The sequence below is a fragment of the Physeter macrocephalus genome, chromosome 8 (genome assembly GCF_002837175.3).
Source record: "Physeter macrocephalus isolate SW-GA chromosome 8, ASM283717v5, whole genome shotgun sequence".
Lineage (NCBI taxonomy): Eukaryota > Metazoa > Chordata > Mammalia > Artiodactyla > Physeteridae > Physeter > Physeter macrocephalus.
The window spans coordinates 161,754,152-161,762,249 of NC_041221.1; the positions used below are offsets into that span (position 1 = coordinate 161,754,152).

General features: G+C 43.0%; 1 protein-coding gene across 1 annotated transcript in view; it reads left to right on the forward strand.

The window, feature by feature from the left end:
- The window catches only part of TENM2 (teneurin transmembrane protein 2), a 554,076-nt gene that overhangs the window by 329,633 nt on the left and 216,345 nt on the right, over positions 1–8,098 (forward strand). The window lies entirely within an intron of this gene.

Consider the following 8,098-nt stretch of genomic DNA (forward strand, 5'->3'; position numbering starts at 1 on the left):
TTATTCTGCTATTGATCCCATCTAGAGTATTTTTAGTTTCATTTATTGTGTTGCTCATCGTTGTTTGCTTCCTCTTTATTTCTTCGAGGTCCTTGTTAAATGTTTCTTGCATTTTGTCTATTTCCAAGATTTTGGATCATCTTTACTATCATTATTCTGAATTCTTTTTCAGGTAGACTGCCTGTTTCCTCTTCATTTATTAGGTCTGGTGGGTTTTTACCTTGCTCCTTCATCTGCTGTGTGTTTTTCTGTCTTTTCATTTTGCTTACTATGTTTGGGGTCTCCTTTTTGTAGGCTGCAGGTTCATAGTTCCCGTTGTTTTTGGTGTCTGTCCCCAGTGGCTAAGGTTGTTTCAGTGGGTTGAGTAGGTTTCCTGGTTGGGGGGACCTAGTGCCTGTGTTCTGGTGGATGAGGCTGGATCTTGTCTTTCTGGTGGGCAGGTCCACGTCTGGTGGTGTGTTTTGGGGTGTCGGTAGCCTTATTGTGATTTTAGGCAGCCTCTCTGCTAATGGATGTCCACACGGCTCAGAATAAAAGGGAGAAAAAATAGAAAGGAAAGGAAGGAAGGAAGGAAGCAAGGAAGGAAGGAGGGAAGAAAGGAACAAAAAAAGGAAGAAAGAAAGAAAGAAGATAAAATAAAGTAGGATAAAATAAAGTTATTAAAATAAAAAATAATTATTCAGAAGAAAAATTTTAAAAAGAAAAGAAAAAAAAAAACGGTTCGGTCAGAACCCTAGGACAGATGGTGAAAGCAAAGCTATACAGACAAAATCTCACACAGCAGCACACACATACACGCTCACAAAAAGAGAAAAAGGAGAAAATAATAATATGTCTTGCTCCCGAAGTCCACCTCCTCAACTTGGGATGATTCGCTGTCTGTTCAGGTTTTCCACAGACGCAGGGCACTTCAAGTTGATTGTGGAGCTTTAATCCGCTGCTTCTGAGGCTGCTGGGAGAGACCTCCCCCTCTCCTCTTTGTTCGCACAGCTCCCAGGGTTCAGCTTTGGATTTGGCCCCGCCTCTGCATATAGGTCGCCGGAGGGCTTCTGTTTTTCGCTCAGACAGGACGGGGTTAAAGGAGCAGCTGATTCGGGGGCTCTGGCTCACTCAGGCCGGGAGGAGGGAGGGGCACGGAGTGCGGGACGAGCCCGCGGCGGCAGAGGCCGGCGTGACGTTGCACAAGCGTGAGGCGCGCCGCGCGTTCTCCCGGGGAAGCTGTCCCTGGATCCCGGGACCCCGGCAGAGGCGAGCTGCACAGGCTCCCGGGAGGGGAGGTGTGGACAGTGACCTCTGCTCGCACACAGGCTTCTTGGTGGCGGCAGCAGCGGCCTTAGCGGCTCATGCCCGTTTCTGGGGTCCGCGCCGATAGGCGCGGCTCGCGCCCGTCTCTGGAGCTCCTTTAAGCGGCGCCCTTAATCCCCTCTCCTCGCGCACCAGGAAGCAGAGGGAAGAAAAGGTCTCTTGCCTCTTGGGGACAGCTCTCTCCTCGCGCACCAGGAAGCAGAGGGAAGAAAAGGTCTCTTGCCTCTTGGGCAGCTCCAGACTTCTCCCAGACTCCCTGCCGGCTAGCCGTGGTGCACTCCCATTGTCTTTTTTTTTTTTTGGTGGTATGCAGGCCTCCCTCTGCTGTGGCCTCTCCCGCCGCGGAGCACAGGCTCCGGACGCGCGGGCCCAGCGGCCATGGCTCACGGGGCCCAGCCGCTCCGCGGCACGCGGGATCCTCCCAGACCGGGGCGCGAACCCGGTTCCCCTGCATCGGCAGGCGGACGCGCAACCACTGCGCCACCAGGGAAGCCCCCATTGTCTTTTAAATGCAGCATTTTGGTACCCTACCTTCCATTTTTTAAGACCTAGACAAAAAAAAAGAAAAAAAAAAAGTTGATCTAAGCCATCGTCAACCTACCAACTCAAATTCTTATGGGGCTGGTGTATGTAAGGTAGCCTAGGCCATCTTGCCGGGTAGTTGAAATCCTACACCCTGTGTCAGGTTTGCTTGAGCCCAGTTCTAGGAGGGAAACAGGTGAGACTTAAAGATCATCATCATCATCGTCATCTGACCTGGCCGCAGTGCTAGGGGTCAAAGGAAATCTCAGAAGCTGTTGATGCAAAGTGAGCATCTTGGTGGTAAAGGCAGGGAGCAGGTTTACTTGACAGTTCATCACTGATTGCTACTGCTATGTCAAGCCAAGTAAGATCCTGCGTGAGGACAAGTCAATAATCGGTAAATTAGGTACATGATTAACCGAGCCAACAAGATGCAGTTAACGCTGGGGAGGTCTGCTGGGACTTCACCTTCTCCCCAGTCCTGTTCAGCAAGTGTTAAAACGCCTATTTCATCACTCAGACTGATGGAGCCGTGAGCCCAGTCACTTCCAGAGGCAGCTTGAACCTGTGGGGTGGGCTTACAGCTCCAGCTGTAAGGGTTGATTAGAGGGAGGTAGTAGGGATTAAATGACGCTAAAATAGAAGCAGACGCTGTCAACCCCAGTGCTTTACTCTCTGAGATGTGTCTGTGGGATGGGAAGCAAAACCATCCGCACATTCATTGAACAATAGAAGGGAGCGATTTAAGAGACCACAAATTGCCCCAGTGATCATACCAAATAAATGCAAATATGGCAGATCGAGCACGTGCAGCCCAAGATCAAATGAGCTGAGCAAACATTCCTATTGTCCTCTTCAGCAGAATTCCCCTAAATGACATTTTTTTCAAAGCAGATTTATAAATAGCGATGAGTGGGGTTAGCTGTTCGCCAGCTCGGTTTACCCCTTTCCAATTCAGAGCCTTGTTTGAAAATGAATTCCCTCTTTCCTTGTCCCCTTCTCTCTTGCCCAAGCAAGTAAACTGCACACAGTTTCCATTAGAGGTGGAAGTAACTGGATCCCTGGGTCACTGGGACGCCCACGTGTTCTGAGCAGCCTGATTCTGTCACTGTTCCCCTGTCCAGTGCCCATGATCCAGGCAGACAGGCTCTCCTTGGACTTCGCTCTTCCTGCAGAGCTGTGTTCTGGGATCTTAGTGGGGAGAGAATACCAGGGTTTGTCTGTCAGCTTGCATAGCCCACCACACATAGCATTTTAATTTCATTTTGGAGGGAGGCATATTTTTACAGGCACGTTTTTCAGACCCTTCCTTTCCAAAAGAGCTTGAGGTACAGAGAAAGAGTTTGTGAAACCAAGAGAACCTTGGTTTCTTCTGTATTGGACTAAAAGTGCTTTTGGAAAGGTCTTTCTCAGGACACCCCTTGTGATTATCTGGTGGCCTCCTGACAGGAATGGAAACTGCCAGTTAAATCAGTGGGTACCCTCCTGGCAGTCACCAAGCAGGAAGAATCTCAGAAGATGCTTGAGTTTTACAGGGGACCTGGTATTGAGGGGAACGCGCGGGGAGGGCGCGTTGAGTGTTTTTCAAAGAAGTCAGTTATCGAGAACATGGAACTCGGGGAGAAAGACAGAAACAGAGAAAGCAGGGATGAGTAAGAGGGGGCAGCACCAAACCACATATTTTGACTGAGCAGAGTCTCAGAGGTGCTGTAAGTCAAGAGTTTCAAATTTTCTAGACAGAGACCTTAATCTTCAAGTGAAGTCTTCTGTAGAACCCCATATATAAAACAAATCAGTGTGACAGTTTTATTAGTAAAAGCATGGTTTATAATTCACATCCATATTTATTATTGTAATGTTTGATCTCTGTATACATGTTTATTGTATGTGTGTATATGTATATATGTTTATATGTGTGTATGTAACTATGTATACAGATGGAGACAGAGACACAGAGAGAGAAACTAAACTCACGAGGTTGGTCCTCCGTAGGAATAGGTGAGGAGAACAGGACTTAGAATTAGGTTTAAAAGGTACTTGTTCGGCGGGGCGGTGGAACGCGTGGTGAAGGTGGGTTGAACTGGGTGATTGGGATTGACATACATACACTAATATGTATAAAATAGATAACTAATAAGAACCTACTCTATAAAAAATAAAATTTCCTGACACATCATCTGCCTGCCACACCCTAGAGTGAAAAATAAATTCTATGTACTGCCTCCTGTCAAAAAAAAAAAAGGACTTGTTTTTATCCATAATACAACATTAAAGGTAAGGCAAGCCCTTCCCCATCTCTAAGACACACGCATGCTCACACACGTACAAAGACTGAAAATAAATATGACACAATGCTAACATTTATTCATTTGAGTGGTTGAAATATGGGTAATTTGTCACCATATTCTTTATACTTTTCTTAATTTTAGTAATCTCTCTGTCTTTAAGGAAAGTAGGTCTGTGGCAAGCTTGAGTCTATTTTGAGTAAAACAAGCATTAAGAGGTTATAGATGATGACTCTAATCTTATACCGCTCTCAGGATTCAATTTATTTATGTACTTTGTTTTGTCTGCACAGCTTTGAGAAAAATCACAGTGAATATATATAAGCAGTTGCAAAGAGCAACTGTATTTTCTTTCATCATTTCCCTTACAGGCTCTGGCTAGTCTTCAATTAAATTGATCCACAAGCTTGAAGGAGGAGAGATAGAAAATAATCGTTTCGAGGTTAAATCACTTAAAATAGCTACTCACATCCCTTGCCTTAGATACAGAAGTAGAGAGGTTGCACCCCAGACTTAAAATAAGCTGTGAAACTCTTTATTAAAAAAAAAAAAAAAAAAAAAACCATTCTGGAACATGCTACATGTTCTTTTTTTTAACTGAAGTATAGTCGTGTACAATATTATATAAGTTACAGGTTACAACATAGTGATTCACAATTTTTAAAGGTTGTACTCTATTTATAGTTATTAGAAAATATTGGCTATATTCCCCACGTTGTACAATATATCCTTGTAGCTTATTTTACACCTAATAGTTTGTACCTCTTACTCCTCTACCCCTATATTTCCCCTCCCCTCTTCCCTCTCCCCACTGGTGACTCCCAGTTTGTTCTCTATATCTGTGAGTCTGCTTCTTTTTTGTTATAGTCACTAGTTTGTTATATTTTTTAGGTTCCACATACAAGTGATATCATACATTATTTGGCTTTCTCTGTCTGACTTACTTCATTTAGCATAATGCCCTCCAAGTCCATCCATGTAGCTGCAAATGTCAAAATTTCATTCTTTTATATGGCTGGAATAGAATACAATATATTCCATTGTATATATATACCACATCTTCTTTATCCATTCATCTGTCGATGGACACTTAGGTTGCTTCTATATCTTGGCTATTGTAAATAGTGCTACTGTGAACATTGGGGTGCAGTTACATGTTCGTTTGAAACTGCATTCCTGGTTTAACATCCTGACATGAACTTGAACCTCTGCTCTGCCTGGCATTTGCTTGCAGGATCCACCAGCGCAGTTGCTTATACCACCTTATCTGAGCAGACACACATCAGGTGGATTCAAAGAAAGCCCAGTGCAGATCTTGAAGTTTTCTAATAAACAGCAGAGTAACAGAAGTTCAGATCTGTGTTCAGAGATATTTAGAAAAGCTGTATTCCAAGATCTTCACAAAAATTAACAGCTTTTAAAATGTTCATTGAAGCCCCTCTCAGTACAGATGTTTGTAGGGATCCCAAAGATGTTAGAAGACAAAAATTACTATTAATCACCTGATCTCTTATAAAAATGTTCTCCACTCAGAGATCCCTCCCCATTTAACACTAGTTATAATAATAATAGTCAGCATTATCTGAGGGCTCCAATGTGCCAAGGACTGTTTCACATGAATTATTTTATCTTCACAACAACCCTGTGAGGTAGGCACCATTTAGGAGCAGCCCCATTTTACAGACGAAAGAACTGAGGCACAGTTTAGGGTCACAAAGCTGGTATGCACTGAACACAGCAGACCGGCACTCCTTTTTCTCCTCTCTGCCGGCAGTCATTTCCAGGAACATCCTGCAGTACAATGTCAACATGAGTGCTGACAGAGTAAAATTACAACTCAAGCCCAAGACGAGAATTTCATTAAGTCAACAAAAGTGATGCTGGAGATCTGCCTCTAAGTGCCCGGGGAAGCCTTGGTAAATGCAGATCTGGCTGAGGTAGCACAGTTAAATACTGTGGCAGAGAGAAGTGACAAGGAAGGTGACAAGATCAGCACTTCCAAGAGAGCGGTTATAATATCGTAAAGAGAGGTCCTGGAAAATGTGATGAAGACATCCAGTATGTTTACATTTGATTGTGTTGCGCCAGTCAAGCTACAGTGATGCCGCATTGTTCTCGAGTATTTCATCAACTCTAAGATACACACAATGCTCATCTTTTGACATCTCTGAAAACAGGATGCATTTTGCAATCAATGAAGTGGAGGGACAATGAAATGTTTGGTGTCGCATGTTTGTGTACGTAGGAAAGCTCAGTGTTCATTCTAAAAATTAGAGCGTAGTTGCAAGTATAACCTGAATATTCCTAGATATCAGATAAAAAATACTTTCATAATTACAGTTTTACTTTTCAAGGTAAATTCTGAATCAGTGTTAAGAGCATCCATTTTAAGTGGCCTTTTATTAATTCCAAATATCCTCAGATAACTAGATCCTACTGTATATGTCAAGTCAGGGAGGGTATTTAAATATAATTTTTTAAATATATAAATACACAAAAATAAAGTTTAAATAAACATTCTGTGGAATGCCTATGCAGCTGTTCCAGACACAGACAAGCATGGGCGTAAGGGTGTGGAGCAGTCCAGACTGCCTGATCTTGAATTTTAACCTCCAGTATTTCCAAGCTGTGTGACCTTGGGCAAGTCCCTCAGCCTCTCTGTGCCCTGATTACTTCATCTATAAGATGGAGATAATAATATTATACATTCATAGCATTGTTGTAAGATGTAAACGAGGTAATCTTTATAAAGCACTTACAACTGGGCTGGTACAAAGAAATGGTATAAGCTATCATCATGTTTTTAAAAGCATCCGTAATGCAAACCCCACAAGCCCCCAAACAAACAAAACAAAACAAATTCCAACTGTTTTGTTTTATTATTATTTTATTTATTTATTTATTTGTTTTTGCGATATGCAGGCCTCTCACTGTTGTGGCCTCTCCCGTTGCGGAGCACAGGCTCCGGATGCACAGGCTCAGAGGCCATGGCTCACAGGCCTAGCCACTCCACGGCATGTGGGATCTTCCCGGACCGGGGCACGAACCTGTGTCCCCTGCATCGGCAGGCGGACTCTCAACCACTGCGCCACCAGGGAAGCCCCCCAACTCTTTTATTAAAAGATAACTTTTATTTGTGGTTTTCTCATTATAAGAAGAATTTATGCCAATGATAGGAAAAATAGAAAACATTAACATTTTTAGTATATTTTCTGTTCACATACAGTAATCATTTTTACAAATATAGGATCATACCATGCATACCCTTTTTACTCTGATTCTTTGCATAATGATAAGTAGGGAACAACTTTCTAAATTTGAATATTCTTCCATGAACTCATTTTAAATGCCTCACAAATAACTCATTCTATAGATTAAAAACATTTTTAACCTCTTTATTGGAGTATAATTGCTTTACAATGTTGTGTTAGTTTCTGCTGTATAACAAAGTGAATCAGCTCTACATATACATATATCCCCATATCCCCTCCCTCTTGCGTCTCCCTCCCTCCCACCCTCCCTATCCCACCCCTCTAGGTGGTCACAAAGCACCGAGCTGATCTCCCTGTGCTATGCGGCTGCTTCCCACTAGCTATCTGTTTTCCGTTTGGTAGTGTATATATGTCCATGCCACTCTCTCACTTTGTCCCAGCTTACCCTTCCCTCTCCCCATGTCCTCAAGTCCATTCTCTGTGTCTGCATCTTTATTCCTGTCCTGCCCCTAGATTCATGAGAACCATTTTTTCTTTTTCTTTTTTTAGACTCCATATATATGTGTTAGCATACAGTATCTATTTTTCTCTTTCTGACTTACTTCACTCTGTATGACAGACTCTAGGTCCATCCACCTCGCTACAAATAACTCAATTTCGTTTCTTTCTATGGCTGAGTCATATTCCATTGTATATATGTGCCACATCTTCTTTATCCATTCATCTGTCGATGGACACTTAGGTTGCTTCCATGTCCTGGCTATTGTAAATACT